Consider the following 23,672-nt stretch of genomic DNA (forward strand, 5'->3'; position numbering starts at 1 on the left):
CCTTCTCCTCTAGAGATTTCTCCCATCTCAGTAAATGATCACTCCATTCTTCTAGTCCCTCATATGCTAAAACACTTAGACACGTCTTTTACTCCTTTTCTTCTTTCAAGCTCCATATTAAATCCATCAGCCGATCCTGTTGACTCTAACTTCAAAACGTAACGTCAAGATTCTGGTCGCTTCTCACAACCTCTGCCACTGTCACTCTGGTCCAAGCCACAAGCATCACTTGCTTGGGATTGTTGCAATACCCTGCTAGCAGGTCCCCTTAAGTTCATTTTCATCCATAATCAGAGTGATCCTTTAAAAATGTTAAGTCACATGACATCATTCTTCTGCTCAAAACCATCAGTGGCTTCAAAAGCACTTAGTATGAACCCTACACTCCTTACTTTGCCTCAAAATCCCTCACGTGACCTGGCCCTCCATGACCTCTCCAACCTCAGCTCATCTTATTCTTCCCCTCACTCACTTGGTTCAGTCACACTGGTCTCCTTGGGATGCCCCAAACCCACGGGCACACTCCCACCTCAGGACCTTTGCACCTGCTGTTCCCTCTGCCTGGAATAATTCTCCTTGAAATATCTCCTTGCCTCACTCCCTCACTTCCTTGAAGTCTTTACTCATAGACCACTTTTCAAAGAGGCTATCCCAGCCACCCTACCTGAAAGTCATTCCAACACCCTCTTACTTTAGGCTTCTCTAAACTATATCTTTAATCTCCTACTATATACTTTATTCTTTTACTAGACTGTAAGCCTCACGAGGGCACAGATTTATGTCTGTTTTCTTCATTGCTCAGGTCCAGGGTCTGGCACACAGTAGGTGCTCAATAAGTATCAAATGAATAAACATCTCCCTTTGTGCCCACACCACTAGCCACTAGTTATAACTGATTTAGAACATTTATCATATTTTATTTAAACTATTTGCTCACGTGTCAGTGTCACCCACATCTTACTCATCTTTGTATGCCATTGGCTAACAGTGACCAGGCAGAGGAAGGACCCAGCAAATATTTGTTAAATGAATGAATGAATGCTGAAAACTGCTATGTAACTTACCACAACAAATCAGGTGCCCAACAAATTGATTTCTTGTACTTCTCGTAGATTTAGTGTAGAGTTTTGGCATGGAGCAATTTGTCTCCACGTAAAATGTGTGGCCAAGAGCACACTTATCTCCTCCTCCTCTCGCTCGCCCCCTCAACACCTCTTATCACCATCTCAGCATCTCCCACACAAGGTGCTCACCATCCCAGGATATCCCCCCCCTTCTTCTTTAATTGCCTCCCAATCCTGCCCTCTCTCCTGTGGTCACAGTGTCTCCCTCAACATAATAAGCAGCGGAGGTCACCAACAGGGAAGGAGAACAATGGAGTCTTCATGTTTCCTTTTCAGGGACATCACTCAGAGCTCTTCCTGCCTTCACCCAAGTCTTGGCGTCTCATGATATGCACTGCTCTTAAGTTGCTCTGCACAGTCGCAGGTGGATCTAGGCACTCTAACATCTCGGACCAAGGTTCACCTTTCGAATGTCTATGTCCTCCCAAGGACTACCATCCGCACGTGCAGACAAGACAAGCATGAAATGAGCACGAGAGGTGCATAAAGCCTGCGCAGTAAAGAGGCAAGGATAATGAATGTAGCTCCAGCTCTCCACCAAGGCTAAGGGGAAGGCAAGATGACTATGGGTGGCAGGACATTAGAGCAGGTGTTATCATCATAAAAACTTCAAACTGGGGAACTTTTCAAACAAGGGACAAAGCAGACAACAACAAACCAGGAAACACTGAAGATTCTGTGTTTCTAATCTAGCTGCCTAGCATGGTTGCCCTCAATTCCATAGTTTCCATCTTCTTAAGCCTACTCAACAAGTGTTAGTATGGATAGGGAAAGTGATAAAATGATATCTTAAATAATAGTTGACATTTGCATAATTATTTTCACTGTCAAGGCAATTTTACATTCATTGTCCCATTGGCCTGTCATAACACACCTGTGGAACAGGTATTATCCTTATTCTCATTGCACCGAGCTATCAAGGGATTTGACCCAAGTCATCCCATTGGCAGTTGGAAAGCTTGGATTAGAATCCCAGATTCTGACACCTAACCAGTGCTCAGTCCCCTGCGGCTGTGCAAGGACGTAGCTCCATTCTGCACCATCCAGAAGAAACAAGGTGCCCACCTCTGGACGCTGGCTCTGCCCTGCAGCCCCGCCCTGGAGAACAGCTAACAGCCCCAGCAGCAGATGCAGGCCAGCGTGCAGGATCCTCATGTTGATCCCTCGTTTGTACAAGTTACTCCATTAAAAGGAAAGGTTAGATAAATGCTATGCTTTGAGTCAATGTAGCCAATCTTTCTTTTCCCACTGGCTCACAGTCTCGCAGCTCGCCCCATGAGCGCTCTAAACGCCTTTTACTGTTTCATAATCACCTGCATTGTGCTCTACGCTCACCTTGTTATTTAAACTCCAATAAAAGGTAAAATAAAAAAAAGTTAATGGTCTAAAACTTGCTTTTTTGAACAACCTAAGAGGACATTTTACTCATAAATGTAAGTGAGGAAACAGGAACCCATTTCTGCAGTTATGAGACAAATAAATATCTTCCCAAGGCACCGTGGCCGTGTCGTTGAGAAACCTACCCAGCAACACCACGCGCTCACGGCCCCGAGGAGAGGCTCTACTCCTCAGGCCCCAGAGCTCTCTACAACCCCGGGAGGTTGCTCCTCAGAGGGAGAGGATGACATAATGAGGACATGATTGACTTCAGCAGCCCCACCTCCTGCCCTTCTGAATAAGACACCACAACCCATCCACTCTCTTAATCGGCAAGCACCATGGAGAGCCCACGACATCACAGCCCTGGGGATGGAAACCTAGAACAAGGCACAGTGCCCACCATCCAGAACCCCACAGGTGAGGACACAGGTGAGCAGTGAAAATACAGCACATTCAACCACGGTCATGAGTCGCTTAACGACGGGAACACATTCTGAGAAATGCGTCATTAGGTGATTTCATCGTAGTGCAAACATCATAGAGTGCACTTACACAAACCTAGATAGTACAGCAAACTATATACCTAGACAGTATGACACTAATCTCATGGGACCACAGTCATATATGCAGTCCATCGTTGACCATCATTATGCAGCATGTGACTGTACTACTGAGGAAGGACTGAGTGTCAGAGAGGGACACTCAATCCAGCCTGGGCAATCATAGAAGGCTTCCTGGAGGAGACTGGATTCATGCTCAAAAATGAATAGGATTTTGCCAGGTAAAAGAAAGAAGAGAATTCCAGACCAAGGGAAGAGTCTGGGCAAGATCGGGAGAAGCGGGAAAGCACAGCATGTTTGGAGTCCTAGAGCAGGAAATGGTTGACACGTGACGAGGAGTGGCCCTAATGGAGACTGGACGGGTGGGGTGGACAGCTGTGCAGAGCATGGAGCATAGAGGTGTCTCAACTCCTCACTTTACAAATGGGGAACAGGCATGGAGTGGACCTGAGCCTGAAGGAGATTCCTGTGAAAGCCCCTCTGATCAGAATTCAAAATGCTCCCTCCTTACTTCTCTCCCACGATGTGGGGAATGGATGCAAATGGGTAAAAGGAGGGAGGAATGACTCCTTCCTCCCCACACGGGCTCTCCTCCAGGACCACAGATCCCACGGCATCACAAAGCTGGCAGGGCACAGAGGAGTGAGAAGAAGCTGGGGTGTCCAGAGGCAGGTGATGTCTGAATACCAACCAACAGGGAGACCAGGGCCCCCCTTCCACACTGTCCAGCACCTGTACCATTCCAAGCAAGCCATCTCCTCTCTCTGGGCCTGGCTGAGCATCTTGCACGGACTGTGTGCTCAGCACACGTGTGTACAATGAACCAGGTAACAGGGGTGGGGAGAGGGGGTGACAGCTGTCTTAGCAGCTGGAAGGTCAGATAGCTTATTCTAAGAAAATCTGCATGTGCATTTAACAAAATATACTGATTCAGACCTTGAGCAAGTCCATGCAGTGTCCTCTGGAGGAGTAGACTCTGACCCAAGGGGCCCTCGGTGTACAGAGAGGACAGACCAAGACCACAAGTGACCGTGAGATACTTGGATGTACCCCGTGTCACTTGCTGCTGCATGTAAATGGAGGCAGGTCAGCATGATGCTCCGACCATCATCTGCTCATGAAGAGCATCTCCCATCCCAAGCAAACCTTTCTTGGCATCCAGGAATGTGATGGTTAATTTTGTATGTCAGCTTGTCTGGGCCAGATATTTGGTCAAACATCACTCTGGGTGTGTCTGTGAGGGTGGTTTTGGATGGGATTAATGTTTAAATTGGTAATCTGTGAGGAAAGCAGATTACCCTCCATAATGTGGATGAGCCTCATCAAATCAGTTGAAGGCCTGAAGAGAACAAAGTCTCACCTCCTCCAATTGAGAGGGAATTCTGCCAGCAGACTGCCTTCAGACTTGAACCTAGGTTGGCTCTTTCCTAGGTCTCCAGGCTGCTGGCCCACCCTGCAGATGTTAGATTCACCAGCCTTCATAATCACGTGAGCCAATTCCCCAAAAGAAATCATCCAGTCCTATCTATATCTATATCTATATCCACATCTATATATGTACCTATAGCTATCTATCTATATATCTATATCTCCCATTGGTTCTGTTTCTCTGGCGAGCCCTAACTGATACAATGAATCTGAATGAGCTGGCCCTCCAGGCAGGCCTGTTACTCCAAGGCCCCACCATCTCCTCCAGCTGCCCTTTCCAGACAGACCCCACTGAGATGTAGCTCCTTGAGCATGTGAAGAAAGTCCCCACTCTGGGTTACAGTCCATTGGGAGGGTCCCACAGCAGTGATGCCTGGGCTCCAAAGTGCTACGGGGCTTCTTGATATGGCTCTTCCAGCCCCTTTTTTGTGGGGCCCACAGAATCATAGGGTCAGAATTAGTTTAGTGCCAAGACCACTCTCACAGACCCCCAGCTGCTTGCCAACCCGGCTCCTTATCCCCGGGGGGACCTCTCTCTTTGGGGTTCTGTTGTAGACTAAGTCATGTTTCCCCAGCGTTCACTGTCCTCCCTAATGGAGAATTATGCACCCCTCCCATCACCGTGTGACCTGCAGTGCCTCCCTTTGAGGGCGGGGGTGGTATTCCTCCCCATCCCATGAACCATGTGACTTGCTTTAGCCAATTAAATGTGAGCAGGAAGCTTTAAGCGCTGTGAGTGTTTCTGTCAGCTCTGCCGCTCTTTTCCCTCTGTTTTAAGAATGGAAATCCAGTTAATAGCTTCTCCTTCTATCTGGTTCCCAGAATAAAGAAGCTACACAAAGCAGAGCCACAGACAATCCATAGCCAACATACAATGTGAAATAAACCTTTTTGTTGTAAGCTTCTGAGATTTGAGGGGTGTGTGTAACGCTGACTAATGCACACAATGGGCCCCCACTGGATCCATCAATCCAGCAGACCTAGCTCCCAACACCTTGTGTAGACAGAGGTGACTTCTGCTCCCTCTGAGAGAGTCATGAGGTCTCATGTAAGTCAGTGAATGCAGATGGATGAGGATGAAGACGTGGTACCCTTCCCCATGTTGCAGGTTTCCCCAGGGTTGAGGCTACACCTATACCAGGAAGCAGAGAGTGCTCAGTGCCACAGAAGAAGGCTAGTGAGACCCTCAGGCATTTAGACGCAGGAGGAAGCCTCCATCAGAGCTGTCCGCTCACTCAACTGTCCCAGAAGCTCAAGGAGCAGTTAAAAAGCTTAATTTAATGAAACCAAGTCAAGCATCCCTGTTTCCAAGCCCCATCCCACCAAAACCAGCTTCCATTCTGCCTCAAAAGAACAGGTTTAAAACGCCAACTTGACCCTTGCATTGCCTTCCCCAAGTGCCCATCTGGAGGGGTGGCTGAACAGCATTAGGGGGATGCTCCTTATGAAACCCCGTGCAGCGATAAGGAGATATGAAGTAGGGGTGCATTCAACATAGATAGGTCCTCAAAACAGAGTTGAGTTGGGGGTCACATGAAGAGATAGAATGACGTCTATAGCACAATACCCACTTACGTAAAGTTAAAGTAATTTTTATACAAACAACACCAAATATTTTGCAGAGATTTTCCCATATGCAAAGACACACACCAAGTCTATTATGGCTTGTGCTTGTGAGGCTTAGATGCAGAATGGAAGTGGAGATAGAGAAAGAGGGAGAAACACAGTAATAAAACAAGAGAAAGAAAACAGTTATGAAAAAAATGTAAAATGAACGACCCTTCTGATAAAAACTAAACATGCTCAGTAAAACGATGTTCCAAAAATCTCTCTTGAAATGACTTGCTGAGTGGGAAAGAAAGAACAGATCCCCAGAAACCAAACAACACGTGAAAGCAGGATTGCAGAGAGGGACAAGAACCCTGGAGCCTGCTCGGAGCCCATGACCTCTGCTAACCCCCAGAGGTCTTGACCTTCTCATCTGATGGCTGCACAGGCCTGGGGTACCGGGGGCGAGGACGCAGACCACGGAGGGGTGTCTCATCAGAGAATCCCACATGAAGCTGGGCCTCCAAGGGCTGCCCCTCCATATAACAGTGACCTAGAAAGACCTCAGAAAAAGACAGTAAAGAACCTACCTTGGCTCAAAGTTGGTGATGAATGGATGGAAAATAAAAAACTCCCCTGAGCGTTTGGAACCCCCAAGCCAGTCCTCGTGTGGTTTTGCAGCCTGAACGCATGCTAACTGTTAAAAAGAAAAACAAAAAACCTCAAGTGAGAAATTATTTTAAAGTTGTCCTATCTTGAGCTGGTAACAACCCAAGGTCCCTAACAGAATTGAATACAAATTCTCTTCAGCAGAATGCACCTTCAACACAGGCCTCACATAATTCCCACATATAAAGTTATGAGAAAAATGAGCCATGATCAAAAATCACAAAATAGACGAAGAGGCAGGCTGCATGCATGAGAGCTAGCAGAAACACCAGGCACCAGAATCACGCCACAAAGACTTCAGCTATTGCATTTATATAAGCTGGAAAATAAAATAAGTGTATGAAATATGCTTTAAGAAATATCATTTTTAAAATATGCAGAAAGTGCAAGAGACTATAAGAAAGAATGGTGTAGATTTGAAAAATAACTAAGTAGAAGTCCTAAGAAATAAAAAATAAAAGACATAATAATTGGAATAAAAAACTCAGTGGAGAGGTTATAGCAGATTATACACAGCTGATGTAACAATTATTGAACTGGAAGGTACAATGTAGCATAAAAATGAACAGTTGAGACAGATGTAAAAGATGGGTTCAGAGGCAAAGAGAGTGGAGATGGTACATCTAATCAGAATTCTATAGGGAGTTACTGCAGAGGACAGGCAGAGGCAATACTTATTAGATGCTGTATAAGAATCTTCCAAAATAGAAGACACAAATCCTCAGATTCAGGAAGTCTAACAAAATATAATAAGAATATATTTTTTACAAAAGGAATTCACATTTAAATACACTACAGTTAAACTACAAAACAGGCAAGGAGAATATCAGACAAAGAGAAAATATTAAAAGCAGCAAGAAAGAAAACAAATGTTACTACAAAGTAGCAGCAATCAGACTGAGGGTTGACTTCTCAACAGCAACAGAGGATGGTAAAATAAGGGCAATAATATCTCCAGTGTGTTTCAGAGAAAATAAAAGAATTGAGTGCTCAGAAAAACTACCATTTAACAGTGAAGGCAAAATAAAGACATTCTCACATATAAGATAATTTGCTGCAATTGACCTTACAACAGAAAATTCTAAAGAATCTACTTCAAACAGCAATAAAACTGTCTGAAGAAATGTCCAGAAGATATTGGGAGATCCTGGGAGGAATGGTGAGAAAAGAGACTAGTAATATGCAATAAATCTAAACAAAGATAAGCTACATAAAGTCTAAACAACAACAGAAACACCAAGAACAGCAGCAATAGATCCCAACTTAGGGGGCTTCAGATATATAAAATAATTTTAAAATTGTTAAAATGGACAAAATATCACCTAAGTAGAGAGATGAGTTCTGGGAATTAAAATATTCAAAGACCCTTGTAATGTTGGAGAGGAGGGAAAATATGTTAGCTATTTTTCACTTTGTTAGGTATACAGCTAAAAGTTCTAGGGTAACAACTAAAATAAATAAAACCTCCAAAATATGTGTGGGGAAAAGCAGAATGAATAAAATAAACCCAAGCAATACATGGAAAGAAACAGTAAGAGGAGAAACAGAAAAAGGAGGAAAAGTAGAAAGGACAAAGATAATAGAAATAAATCAAGATTTATGACTAATTACAATAAACGTAAATAGTCCAAACTCATTAGTTAAAAGACGAAGATGGTTCAACTGGATTTTAAAAAGGCAACGGATTTATATACCATATTCTGTTTACAAGAAAGCTTGTAAGACTTCAGAATGCAGGAAGAATCAAAGAAAAGGATGGAAAAAGACATATCAGCCAAGTATTAATCAAAGAAAACTGGAATATAGAATATATATGTCAATATATTTATTTTTATTTATATACATTTTCTGTATATATTTAAACTTATATTTATTTATTTTATAAATTTATATTATTTCTACATATACATTAGTCAACCAACTTAGAATTTAAAGCAAAATGCAGAGAGATAAGGAAGGTCACTATAAAATGATACAAAGTTAATTATGATATATAACAACTCCAAACAGGAATAATACAGCTTCAAAGTAACATGCCTAATAACATAACTTCAAATTATATAAAGCTAAAATTGACAGAACTATATTTGGTCATAGAAGGAAATTCTATTGTGTCTTTTTCAGCTATTAATAGATGAAACAGATAGAAATCAGTAAATATACTAAATATTTGGATAGCAGAATTAGCAAACTTGTTCTAATGGAAAAATAAAAACTAAGAACACACATTTTTTTCAAGCACATGTGGAACATTTATAAAAATTAGCACGCACTAGACCACACGGCACTCTTAAAAAACATCAAAGCTTTAAGAATACACAGACCAATTTTTCATTTAAAAATTTAATTGTCAGAAATAGCAAAAATATTAGGAAGACTGCATACATGTGAAAAATCTATTAACAGTACACTTTTAAATTAACATTGGATAAGAGAAAAAGATTATAATGGAAATGAGGAATAAAAAATAATGAAATACCAAAACTGGTAAGGTGCAGCTAAGTCAGTATGTAAAAGGACATTTATAGCCTTAATTGCTCATGTTAGAAAAGAAGAAAGGTTGGAAATTAATGAGACAAGCATCCAACATAAGAAGTTAGAAAAAGGACAACAGAATACATTAAAGAAAATAGAAGGAAGAAAATAATTTTTGAGAAGATATTAGTGAAGAGAAAGTAAACAAACAATAGACAAGGTCAGCAAAGCTTTGAAAATACTAACTAAATGACAAAACTTCAGCAAGAAAAGAATGAGCGAGAATAGCATAAAGAGGGTGAGAAGGCATCGTTTGAGCACGGTGGGGGCAGTGGTCCCTGCAGAGGGAAGACGCAGAACAGGAGTTAGAAGCACCTGCTCTGAACATCTTACCTTCTCGACGAGGCTTCCTGGACAGAAATGTTAAGAATTGCCACCAACAATTTCTGCTCCTCTCCCTCCTTGATTTTTGTGGATAACCCTTCTAATCTAATGAGGAGGCACACACGTATATAATTATAACACTCCTGGTGTAATTAGAACACTTCATTTCCCAACATTCAGTGTACTTGAATCATTGTCTGTCCCCGGTAGAATTTAAGCTCCAACAGGGCCGTGGTTATTGTCACTTTTGTTCCCTGATACATCTCTGAGACCTAGAATGGGATTTGGCACCACTTGGAAGGTGCTCAGTAAAGAATTTTGGATGAATCAATCAGCCAATCAGTGTGAAAAGAGACAAAAACTGATAGAAACATGGGCTCAGGCTTGACTGGGACTTTACAGAAGGGCAAACGCCAATGGCCCGTAACCACGACGAGGTGCTCGCCTCTTCAGTCATTGCAGGATGGTGAGTGGAAGCCTCCGTGAGATGCACCACATGTCCACTGGCTGTGTGAAGACTGAGAGATCAGACAGCGCCAGGCCTCAGAGTGGCTATGGAGCAGCCATAACTCTTAAATTGGTGACCCCACTCTGAGTGATCACCAGCACTGTGTCATCAAGTTGAAGACGTGTGTGCTGGCAACTCATTTCTTTTCCACTCCCAAGACCCCTCTCTAGCCATCTCTGCCCTGCTCTGTGCTGCTGGGGACAAGCTCTATGTCATCCAGGGTACGTCACCCAGGGCTCCCTGCCCTTGGGACTCCAGCTGGGCTCAGTCAGTGGGAGGCACCAGCAGGAGGTGAGGGAGCAGGAGGAGAGAGGTCATGGTCTTGCACTCCTGACTTCCTCCTGCCCTGGCACCACATTTCTGCAGGACTGCAGCCTCGACAACTTTCTCCTACAATATTGAGTGGAAAAAACGCAAACCACTTAGGAATTCATACAGCACAATTCCATTTGCAACAGTTCAAAAGCAGACAGAACTAAACAATACACTATTTATATAGTAAAGAACCAACAAAGGAATGATTAACACCTAATTCAAGATAATGGTTGTACCTGCTAGAGAGAGAGAGGAAAAGGGAGCAAGCAAGACCAGCAGGTCTTCAGAACTTCACCGTTATCTATTTACACCGAGTGCAGACAGAACGGCTTCCTTTAACTTTTATTCTTTATGCATTCCTCAGATATTACGTGTTTCTTGTATATATTTATTATTCAATAAAAACTAATTCTAAAATGATAATCAAGTTTTTCCCGGAACAAAAATTCTATTATTTAAATGCTCATCATGCTAAAATGAAAAAGTATGCAAAACTTCCAGCAATTACAAATAGCAAACAGAAAAAAATATATATCCAAGTTCAAAACATTTTTTAATGATTATATTCAGTAGAGTAACATTTATAAAAAAAATAATTAACCCAATGTATTACAAAATTTTAAACAATATCTCATGAATGAGTATTTATTTAAATACCAGTAAAAGTATTAATTTTTTTTATTTATTTATTTTAGGAAAGAAGATCCTTATATCTTATGTGAGGAACTGGAGAATGTGATTAACCCAATTCTGCACCTGAGGTCAGAAAGGAAAAAGGAAGAAAAGAACGGAAAAGGAAGAGAGAAAGAGACAGAGAGGGAGAGGGAGGGAGGGTCTCCGGGTCTTCCCCTGCCTGGGGGATGACTGTCCCAATGGAGACCGGAAGAATAAGCAGATGGGCAAAGCGTAGCCCAGGAGTCCCCGGAAGGTCATAATCTGGAAGCAGACATGGGGAAGCTTTAGAGCATATTGCCCGCTGCAGGAAGTGCAAATAGCCCAGGGTCAGCTACAGAAGAACAGGAGTGAAGAGCAGGTGCCTTGAAAGGCAACTGCCCGGGTTTTGCATCTGGGCTCTTTGAGTTACTGGCTGCGTGTCCTGCAAAAGTTTTATTTTCATTCAACAAATATTATTTTCAAGTTAATGAAACTTGCCGCATCTCCATTTCCTCCTCCAAGTGGGCACGGTCCTCTACCCACCAAGTTTGTTGCGAGCGTAAATGAGAGCGTGCGTGTACCACACGATGCCTGGGGTGTGGTAGAGAGTCCAGTGAGTGTCTGCTGTTTTTACTAAACTGCGGTGCTGGACAGATGAGCTGGAAACAGGCCATGCAGAGCCCCCGGATGTCATAGAAAGGCGGTAGGATATTATCCTGCAAGTGATAAGGGCCCCCTTAAGAATTCTGAGTAGGTCAAACGTGTGTTCTAGGCATGTCCTTCAGGCTGGGGCAGGGAGTGCGTGGGGCATGTTTGTAGACCAAGTGGAAGATTGCCAGCAGCAGCCCAGACAAGAGGGGATGAGGACAAGACAGAAGGATCCCAGGGGCCCAGCTGCACCGAGGGGCTGTGGGGATCCCGCATGGTAAGTGTAGGGGGGACTCCCCGGTTTCTGACTTGGGAAACTCCTGTCATGGGTTCAATTGTGTCCCCCAAAACAATATGTTGAAGTCCTAGCCCCCAGAACCTCAGAAGGTGACCTTATTCGGAAATAGAGCCGTTGCAGATGTAACTGGTGAAGATGAGGCCATACTGGAGTAGGGTGGGCGCTTAATCCAATGTGACAGGTGTCCTTACAAGATGAGGAAGGAGACACGCAGGAGAAGATGGCCGTGTGACGACAGAGACAGAGATTGGAGGGATGCAGCTACAGGCCCAGGAATGCCAGCAGACACCAGAGCAGGGAGAGGCCAGGGAGGGCCCTCGCGTGCAGGTTTCAGAGGGAGCACGGCCCTGCCAACAACTTGATCCCTGACTTGTAATCTCCAGAACTGTGAGGGAATCAACTTCTGTAGTTTTAAGCCCGTAGTTCATGGTGCTTTGTTACAGTGGCCCCAGAAACTAAAACATCCTCCTAGCCCCAGCTCAGATGCCACCTCTTCTAAAAGACGTTCCTATATCCTCATAGAATCCCCAGGTCATACCTCATCTGTAGCCTTTCCCCAAATGGATTTTAACTATGCTGTCTACCTCTCTTATTCCTCTACAAGGATAGGTGTGAGTTCCTGAACATCTCTGAATCCCAAATCCCAGCATGAGGGATGAGTGAATGAAGGAAGCTTCCGGGACAGCCTGGCCCAGTGGCTCCAATAAGGCTCTGTGCCCTCTCCTTCTCCAGGTTCATCCCACAGCCCTCCCGTCTCCTGTCTAATGCTGTCATTCCACATCCAATGAATGGAGCCCTTGGGCATCACTCTGGAATTTACAAGAACTTGAGTGATTCAAAATGAGAAGCTAATTAGCTGGGCTCCCCCTCCTTGCCATGTTGACTGATTTTCCATGCTTCTCTGACAAATCGAGGACTGCATCTTCCAGCATCCTCGACTCAGGACATATTGTGCTCTATTCTTGCTCTTCCACCCTCGCCATCTAGAGGAGCTTCTCGCTCATCGCCGATGCCTGGCTGAGGGACGATCTTTGCAAGTCGCTCCATTTCATTCGTTTTGTAACAGCAAACTTCTCCAGTCAACTGTTTCTGCTCCTGTTTGAACAGTTTGCTCATCTCCTCTGTTCCTTTCACAGCAACCAGAAGCTGTTGCAATGCCCTGTTTCTGCTTAATTTTGAAATGCAGTTCATGTCAAAATCTGTGTGCATGTACATGAATCCGTGTGGTTGCAATCTGGTGCTGTGGGTTCTGGTGTAATTTAGCAACATCTGGAAACAGCTCCCTGAGCTTCCAGTGCCCAGATCCTACAGATGCAGAATTTCTCACTCACCAGGAGGAGAGGAGGGCCAAGCAGCTGCTCGCTTCCTTCTCTTGTCTCCCGCTCCATCTTGGGCCATCACTGAGGACTTGGAGCTACCAAAAGTGCATAGGACCCACGTCCCCTGTGACGGTGCTTCCTGAAGGAATCCCACAAACCACCTAGTGCTACCTCCGACCCAAGCAAGGACTTCCCCGCAGCCCCCCAGCAGGGCATCGTCCACCACATTGCGTGTTCACTGTTCCTCTACAGTAGGTTCCTTTTACGGTGAATCCAAATTCTCCTCCTCATGACTTCTGTACTGGATTTTCTTAGACATGCTAGAGCAGTGCTCTCCAATAGCATTTCTGTAGTGATGGAATGTTCTGTATCTGCGCTGTCCAGTACAGTAGCCACTAGCCATGTGTGGCTATTGAGCACTTAAAATGTGGCTAGGGTAATGGAGGAATAGAACTTTTAATTTTGTTTCATATTAATTCATTTAAATTCAATGCACATAGCCTCTTATCTCTAGTGGCTGCTGGATTGGACAGTGCGGCCCTGGAACATTTCTGCCAGGAATGTGGGGCCAAAAAGTGATGAATTGAGCTAATGGCCCTCTCTCCACTCCAAACATTGAGAAATGCAGAATAAATCCTAACAACAAAAACCTTTTTTTTTTTTTTTTGGCAGGGAAATGTTCACCCTGAGCTAACATCTGTTGCCAATCTTCCTCTTTTTTTTTTTCTCCCTCCCCAAAGCCCCCCAGTACATGCTTGTATAGCCTAGTTGTAAATTATTCTAGTTCTTCTATGTGAGCTGCCGCCACAGCATGGCTACTGACAGACGGGTGGTGTGGTTCTGTGACCGGGAAGTGAATCTGGGCCGCCAAAGCAGTGACCACTGAACTTTAACCACTAGGCCATCATGGCCAGCTCAACAAAAATCATTTTATAAAACAAAGCCAAACTCAAAACAAGAAAGAAAGCCCTTGTACCCCAGAACACAAAGAGAATGCAAAGTCAGAGCATTATTAGCACGTAGCTGAAGGTAAAGGGAATTACATATAAACTTGGCCCGGAGGTTTCACGAAAGAGCAGCACTCAAGGATGCATGGGGGGCAGCTGGCTGTAGTGGAGTCCCGTGTTTCCTCAATTCCCCTCTCCGAGCTGCATTCTGGGTCTGCTGTGTTCGTGTGTCCCTTCCAATGCTCTGTTTCTCACTATGGAAATGTAAAGCCTTTCACATAAAATATCTATTGAAAGATTTTAAAGTTATTATTTAGCTGGATTTTCCAGTGCTATAATTTCAGTTCATTTTTCACAATGTCCTTTTGTTTTTAATAATGCCCTCTTGTCATCTATGACTTCTATCTCTTTCTTTATCTCTTTGACCTGTTTAATCATGCTTATGTTAAAGCCCTGTTGAGATGTTCTATCGTTTCTAGTTCCTCAGTGAATTCTCCATTATGTTTTCTGTTGCCTGTCCCTGATCATGGTGGATTTTCTTTGTGCTTTGTACATTTTTTTTACCAGCTCATCGCCCATCAGCTTTCTTCTGTCATAGTTCTGGTTCCCTGGAAGGTGAAGGTATTTCTATGGGGCAGTATTTTAGAAGTGCTTTATGACTTCACTGGTTCTAGATCTGTTTGGACCTTTAAGTTCTCATTTCAGGGTTTTGCACTGTGTCACCGTGTAGGTTTAGACTCCAAAACAGTCTGGACTTGGGGATCTCACCACTTGGGAGAAACCACTTCCACCTAAGGCAGCTTGTGCCTGATCTGCATCTCCAGGCTGCCTGGCAGAGTTGTTCTGTTTCCAGTCGTAAACCAGATAAACCCTTGCCTGCTCTAAGCTTCTTGCAGAGAGCCCCGGTCTAGATCCTTTTAAATACTGTGTCCTCCAGTCTCCACTCCAGACCCAAAGTAGGCATTAAAACCCCAGCTCCTAGGGCACACGTCTGGATCTAACACCTCTGAGGCACAGGTGGCTTCATCTCCCCTCACTGCTAAGCTATGAATTCTCTTGTTGTCTAACACCTGGAGATTTCCCCACGCTTCTGTTAAATCTATGTACTTCTTTAAAAATATTTATTAAATATAAATATTTATTTACTTATATTTTAACACATTTATATATGTTTAGACAGGAAAGGAGTTTCCCACATGGCTCATTTCATTATCTTTCTGATTTATTTTTATCTATTGCAGCATAACAAATCACCACAAAAGTTAGTGTGTTAAACCATCAACATACTTTTTCTTTAATTACAATTCCGTAATTTGGGCAAAGCCTAGCAGTGACAGCTCATCTCTGTTCCATGTGGTCAGTAAGGGCAGCTTAGTAGAGGCTGGAGGATCCACTTCCAAGACAGCTCACTCGCATGGCTGGCAAGTTTGTGCTGCCTGGAGGCTGGGGCTCAGCTGGTGCTTCCCACCAGGGGCCTCCCCATGTGGTTGACTGGGCTTCCTCACAACATGGCGGCTGGCTGCCAAAAGCCAGCATTTCAAGAGACAGGAAATGAAAGTGACCAGGCTCTTAAGGACTGCACCTGAATGCTGGCACAGTGTCATTTCTGCTATATTTTATTGTCAAATGTCAGAGCCTGCCCAGAATCAAGGGGAGGGGGCATAGGTCATGTCTCTAAATGGGAAGACTATCAAAGATTTTGCAGCCACCTTTCATCCACCATAACCGTAACCATGGAGGTCTCTAATGTTCTTTTCTCCCACACTCTGGATTTTTAAAACACTTCTTACTGCAAATGTATTTGAGGGTCCCCACAACCCTACCTTCCTCAATACTCCAAATTATCTCTTTCCTTTTTGAAGTAAGATGCCCAGCACACCTAGGATGGGAACCTACGACTTTACTAAAATCACCAAACTTAAAGCAATTTGCCTGATGATCAATTGCCAAATTCTAAGCTGACTTAAACTTCAACACCATTTATAACATACTTCAGTGCACCCACAAATCCTATCCTTTCTTCTCCCTTTGGTGGAGAAGGGGTTGTACCTTGAGATATTTTAGGAACATTTATTCACTTATTCTTCCAAAAGCACATCTGGAAAAAACCGTCCTTCTGATAAATATGTATTAAATGTGGAGCATTTAAAGATGGTCAGACCTGTTTTATATTCTTATAGGTGTCTTTTTGAATTAATTTTGAATTCTTAAAGGGCTTCTTTACAATTAGCTCTGTCAATTGTTATGCCCTGTGCATCCTTGATCCACTCCCTGAAGCCTAATCAACCTGCATAATAGATGCCGCCTCGCCTGCATCTCACCGGCTCCTGGTGGCGAACACGTCAGCGAGCCCTGGAGCACAGGGAGCCACCAGCACCTGTTGCTCAGACTTGACTTTTTGTCCTAGAATTTCTCCTAAGGGGTGCAAGCTTTTCAGTAAAGCATTCATACCACCCAAAAGGGATGCTTGGAGAAGGAGGGACACTGTCACACGTAAGGGCTCACAGGGAGAGGCAGGTACTATGGCCAAAGAGTTAGCAGAATGGAATGTATGCCAAAAAAAAACCCTTCATAAAACAGTTTAATGTTACCAAATTAATCATGGAGGAAATTGATCTTCACGCCTTTGGCAGCTGACCCAGATGAGGACGCGAGACCCACTCACGGTCAGAGTGAAAGTTGTCTGTGCAGGCTGTACCTTTGTACCTCCCGTGGCGTGACACCTCCCTGCAGAGCTGACTGCGCAGTGACCACACGATCTGGCTCTGCAGTCCACGGACCCGGGAGTCAGCCCAGCACCACCAACCCCAATGGTGGTGGGGCCACACAGTCTCTTACTCCCTGACCCTCAGCCCCTTCCCCTGTAGCTGGGGCTAATAGCAGACCTCCTTGAAGATGTTGCTCTCAGAATTAGATGAGCCGATGCTCGTAAAAAGCTTAGCCCTGTGCCTGGACAAAGCTATGAATAAATGCTCCATGATATTCTTATTTCTAAGACCTATCTCCTGCCATAGATTATAAATTCACTATGGAGGTGGCAGATGGGAACTTTGTCACATCTTTTACTTTCTTAACATATTTCCAAAAACTGGAAGCAGCACAACCTGTATATGCTTAAGACACTTGCCTTAGGAATGGAAATAGAGGCTATAAAACCTCTTTTTTCTTTCAGTGACTATATTTTGCATTTCTAGAATTTCTCTTTGGTTCTTTTTTTAAAACTACCTGTTCAGTTCCTTCACAATGTCCTACTTCTGCCTATGGAGTCCATTCCTTTGTCTCACTGAGAAACTTAAACATATGGTACTTATTTTAAAATCTTCAGATTGCTCTGTCATCTGTAGTTCTGGAATGTGACTTCTCCTGTGTGCTGTGTACTTTCTGTATTTTTTCCTCTAAGTGCATCTTCCATGAGAATTGTTTTCCATGGGCATCCCGAGCATCCTACGGTGGAGACGTCCCTGTGCAGTGGTTTGTCACTTGAGTCTGCTGAAGACAAGTGGCTTTAACCCATTCCAGACGCGTTTTTCCCAGACTTCTCACCTCAGGGTTTCTGCGGTATAAATACAGACGCTACGCATTGCAGGGTGGGCATTCCAAAATTAGGAACCCACAGTGTAGAGCAGGTACCCACTTGATTGTCCCATTCACAGAAGTTGACAGCCTTTATCAGACCCAACTTTATGAAGGGAACTCCACCCCATCCTCCACCCCTACTTCACACCTCGCACTTCAACTCGAATTCCCCACTCTAGTTATGAGTCCCATCTACTTCTGGAATTCCCCTGGGTTCAAGTTCTACATCTATTTACAATTTTTTATTATCTTTTATCCATCATTTTTACATAATTGAAGACAGGGGAGCCTTCTAAATCAATTCAGTTTGCCATATTGATTATAAGTCATAGAAAATATATGCAACACATACAGCATGGGGATGGTACCAACAGAAGCAGCAACGCCCGGTTAGATACAGGCATAATTCTCACACTCACTGCTTTGTTAGACATTATGTAGTTTGAAGCTCACAACCGTTGTGTAGATGAGGTATTCTTATCCCCGTTTTATAGATAAGGATCTCAGAATTAACATTTTCCTCCTTTTCCAAAAGGAAAGGCTGGAATCAGCTCTGTTCCATCTAGAACTATGGAAAAGCTTCCAGAACTCAGGGCTTCCAGGGTGACGAGCAACAGTGAGATGCAGCCCTCATGGCCAGATCACAAAACGGGGGATGAGTTAAAAAAGGGAGGCAGCAAGCAGAGCTTCTCAGAGACAAGTGCAATTGCTCCTGGGCTTCTGTCAGCCCCTTCAGTTAAATAGTCTTGGGGGAAATCTGAGGGTCACTACATCCGAGTTAAGCCTTCTAAGAAGGATCTGAGGCTATTAGGAACCGAAGTGCAGAGCTAACATTATTTAGAGATGGTTACTGCCAGTCCTCGCCCAGGGGAAACGAGTATGGGAATGGAGGTGCTATAGATGTGTGTTTGAGCCCCCCAAAATTCGTACGTTGAAGCACTAACCCTCATCGGGATAGTGTTAGGAGATGGAGCCTTTGGGGGTGATTAGGTTTAGAGGAGGTCAGAAGGGTGGGGCCCCCATGATGGGATAGGTGTCGTTATAAGAAGAGGAAGAGACCAGAGCTCTGTCTCCACCACATGAGGACACGACGAGAAAATGGGCATCTGCAAACCAGCAGGGGAGCTCTCACCAGAACCCACCCACACTGGCACACTGATCCCACGCTGCAGCCTCCAGCACTGTGAGAAATAAATGTTTGTTGCTGAGCCACCCAATCCATGGGATTTGTTATAGCAGCCGGAGCTAAGACAGGGAGAAGGGAGGGAGCAGCTATGTGAAGGAAGATGTCCATTGCAGTATTATTTATAAAAGAACCGTAGCAGCGCCAGCAACGTCCCAGCCCCGGGCCAGCACTCTAAGAAGCAAGCACCTGCAAGATGTGTCTCTGCCCTGGAAGAGCCCCCAGCCCACTGGTGGGACACGGTGTGATCAGGGCCTTGGCAGACACACCAAGCCCCCAACAATGGGTGCATTATGCCATATCTCTGCAGTAATTTAAAATAGTCCCTGCAGACACCAGCAAAGTGGAGAAAGGCTTATGATGAGTGGGAAAAAGGCATACTCAAACCAAACACGTACTATTACAATGGTGGTAAAATCTGCTTATTTATCAGGTTATACTAGGAAATGGGAAAGCCCCAGAAGCAGGGAGGGGCGGGGACAGCCAGCCTGACTCACTCGGACAACATCTGTCCCCAGGGCCTCTGGAAGGCCAGACAGCAGGGTCAGCAAGGGGCCAAAGGCTGAGTGGGAGCTACAGTGACTCAGTGCAGGCTGTTCTCTCAGCCTCTCCAGAATCTTCCGGGAGCAGACAGACCTAGAAACTGTCTGGTTTCAGGCATGAGTCAAGGCGCCAGCCCCCGAGACGCTCTCAGTCGGCCCCATTCCATGCACTCCCCTCGTCCTCAAGGGTGAAGCAGACAAATGTTTCTTTTAAAAATTCAAGACTAAAATGAATAAAGTGCATTACCGTCCGAGACCTTCTCCTCCCTGGGGAAACCCGCGCTTTTTCTGTGTTCCCATACATCCCTGCTCATCCCCTAACTGAGCATGCTGACCCGGGTAAGGAGCAAGCCCAGAGCTGCCTGGGGGCCGCCGGGAGCCAGGGGAGACCCCGCCAGGCTGAAGGCATATGCCACTACTGCCCTCACTAGCAATTAATAGTAATAAAAGTGATAATCGATGACCCGTTTTGTACCCGGCTCTGTGACTGCCCTGTCCTGGGAGGCTGAAGTGTGTCATTTCATGACAGCCTGGCAATGCTCCCACTAGGGGGATGTCGCCATCCAACCTTTCAAAAGGAAGGAAACAAATTCAGGAGGGTTCAGTAACACGTCCAAAGTCACTCAGGTGGGAAGAAGCAGAGATAAGAGCTGACCCCAGGTAGCTGTGATGGCAAAGCCAGGGGCTGTGGTCCATGTGAGCCCACCTGAGCAGGGAGCACTCAGCGGGAAGGCTCATCTTTCTGTAGGGGAGGGGGAGGGAAGCCACACAACCAGGACGGAGCCCGACCCTGGGCATGCTTCAGGATGGAATGGTAAAGGCAGGGCCTGAGAGCTGGCCGGGGAGGCTGAGTCCAGGCAAGAGTAAGACCTACCCATGGGGTAAAGTCAAGTCAGGGCCCTCAGAGGCTTCACAAGTGGTCTTCAGTGCAAATGGCAAACAGCCACATGAAACCCACCCCCGATTGGAGCAGCCACACCCAGGTGGGAGGGTGTGGGCACCTACCAGAGTCTCAAGTTCAAGTGCTGAGCAATTGCTGCTCCAGACCAGGAGCAAAGGCAAGCTAGGTCAAGCCCAAAATGCATGACTACCCACAGCCAGATGGAAGCCTCATTTGGGTCGAGGGTAGCTGGGCCAGCCCACAGGGGCTGGATGGTACAGGCAGCTGGGATGTCGCTGGTGCGGGCACTTCTGGGAGCCCCTGACTCAAGGGCCACCTCCACTTCTGGTTCCCCTGTGCCCTCTGGGTCCAGAACTCAGGCTGGCACATAAAGAGTGTCCCGGAATGTTGGATGGATGAATGGGTGGATGAGTGGATGGACGGATGGATAAAGGAACGAGTGGCTTCCCAGTTGAAGTGGCTGAGGAACCCCATACTGGTGGAGAACTCTTAACCAAGGGATAAATTCCGCCCCCCTCCCCCAGGGATGGTCTAGGGACACCGTTACGTGGCTTCTCCAGGGCATGCTTCCCCAGTGGAACCAGTCCGCCTTGCTCAGCAAGAACCCAACAGGTAGCACATCCTCCTTTCACTGGATCTCCCCTCCCTCCCTGAGCCGGCACTCCTGTCCCCTGGGGTTGTACCCTCTCGTTAAACACAGCACATAAGGGCTCTGCCTCAGCTCTGCTTGCTAGAGAAGCCAAGCTTCTTCAAGGCTTCTCAAGACCACCTGAAGCAGGTGGTCTTCATCTGCACACATTGTATCTCCCCCGTGGGACTGTGAGCTCCTTGCTGGCAAGCACTGTGTCCTTCCCATGGAGAAGCTTCTAGCACCTGACATCAGGCCCCACTTAGAGCGTACTCCATGCCTGGTGTGTGCTAGACCAAGCTGGGTAGCATGTGAGCTGGTGGAGTGTGGGGGGACAGTCACAGGCAGAACAGGGCATGGGAAAATTGTGGGCAGGAGGCCCCTGTGTTCCGAGAGTTGATCAGGGTACTTCACATGTCCCCGAAGGAGATGCTATAATTATCTCCCTTTTACAAAGGAGGTTTAGAGAGGTCAGTGTCTCACCCAAGGATCACAGCTAGTGAGAGGGCAAATGAGCTACAACCTTGCCTCTGTCTGTCTGTCTGCAAAGCCTGTGCTCTTAGCCATGACGTCACACCAGCGGCCTGCCTGGTGCCCATTGAAGCCCGTCATTCAGGTCAGCAGCCTCCCAGCCTGCGAGTCTGAGCCTTCCTGGTTCTGGGTGTCTCCTCTCAGCTCCCCCAGGGGATGGCAGCTGGAGGAGCGGGCACTGGGAAACGGGCAGTGGGCAGCTTTTGCAGGGCAAAGGGTTGTTAAGACCTGTTGGCAAAAGGTAGCTGAAGAGATACTAGAGAGCACTTGACACCGAGTGTGGAATCGGTTAGCATTCTGGGCACATCTCAGAACACCAAGTGCCGAGTCCTCACCACCCTTTGCAGAAGTTTGGCCCTGTTGTTGGGGAGGGAACAGGGCCCAGAACACAGAGCGTGCGGGTCAACGCACAGCAGGGGCTTATGACGGGGATTGTCAGGGGCTGGAGAGAAGGAGCCGTACTGAGCGGGGTCCGTGGGGTCCGCAGAGCTCCTCAGATGGCACGAGGGACGCCGGCGCTGGAAAGGCCCAGCCTCAAGGGCTCTATGGGGCAAGTCGATCCTGCCCACCACAATGGTCTGCCATTGACCCCATGAGAAACAACATTCTCAGCCAAAATCGCAGGCGATGAAAGACAACAGTAGCTGAATAGGCTGACCCACGACCTGCGTCCACGAACAATAATATCCAAGCCCCAGAATCACCAGCGGAGGGAAGGAGAGCTGACACGGGGTTGGGGGGTGGGGGGTGGAGTTCAGGCCCCCAGCGTCGCCGAGGGCAATGCCTCTGCATGGCCCCCTCCCACCTACAGGGCAAGCCCGAGAGGACCTGCAGGCTCCTGAATCCGGAACAAGCGAGGAAGGGGCTTACCCAAGACTGAGCAGGCCAGACAGCTGGAGATAAATGCCCAGAGACCATCCAGGGAGAAGCCAGGTGTTGATCAAGACTTTGGACTCTAGAGCAGAGGTCAGCAGACCACGGCCTACGGCCAAACCCAGTCCACAGGCTGTTTCTATGCAGCCCATGAGCTAGGAATGGTTTTTACATGTTTACAGGGTTGAAGAAGAAGATGAGTGAGGGAGGAAGATCAACAGGAAGGAGAAGGAGGAAGGGGAGGAGGAGGAAGAAGGAGAAGTGACAGAGACTGCACTTGGCACGCAGCGGCTAAAATTTTTACTAGGGGGCCCTTTACAACGCAAAGTTTGCTGTCGTTGCTGTAGAGAGAAGAGGAGGCTAGAAACAGGGGCGACTGTCAGAGCCGGCAGTCTGGAGGCTGGAGAGCAGGAGGCGAGCGGTCCAGCACCAAGCCTGCCAACTCCCGGGAGGGCCCATTGTGTGCGGCACGAGACTCGGGGGAGGCACGCGGGAGCCCCCTTCATTCATTCCACGTGGAAACGGTGCGGGGCTGCCCAAGCCTAGCTCTAGGTTGAGATGCAAACTCTAGAGCAGCGCTCCATGGAACCCCCGTGATGACAGACACGGTCTAGATCTGGGCTGTCCAGCATGGCAGCCACGAGCCTCACGTGGCTACTACGCACTTGAAATGTGGCAAGTGCCCCTGAGAAACTGAATTTTAATTCCTTTCATTTTAATCCATGTAAACTCACTAGCTGCAAGTAGCCGGAGGCTGCTGCGATGGGCAGTGCCGCCTAGAGCCAACCTGCCTGGACCCCGAGTCCCAGCTGTGACTCTGATTACGAGTGACCTCAGACAGTCTGATTAACCTCGTTGTGCCTCAGTTTCCTCTCCTGGGGAATGGAGATAATAACAGTATCCGCCCAGGGAGCTGCTTTGCAAATCAGGTGAGGCAATTTGTGTACGGCCCTCAGAACAGGCCTGGCACGTGGGGGCGCTCTGTAGATGCTACAATCCTGAAGGCTGTGCCACGGCTGCCCTCAGCCCTAGACACAGGGTGAAACAAACAAGCCAGGTCCCTGTCCTCGCAGAATTTGATAGCCTAGGATGGGAACCAGATGCCAGTCAGATAATCATGCAAAGAAATGTCAAGTTGTGACCCAGACAGGGTCTCTGGTAAGGACATTTGGGGAGGTGAC

Source organism: Ceratotherium simum, chromosome 25 (genome assembly GCF_057802395.1).
Source record: "Ceratotherium simum simum isolate JZ-2026a chromosome 25, ASM5780239v1, whole genome shotgun sequence".
NCBI lineage: Eukaryota > Metazoa > Chordata > Mammalia > Perissodactyla > Rhinocerotidae > Ceratotherium > Ceratotherium simum.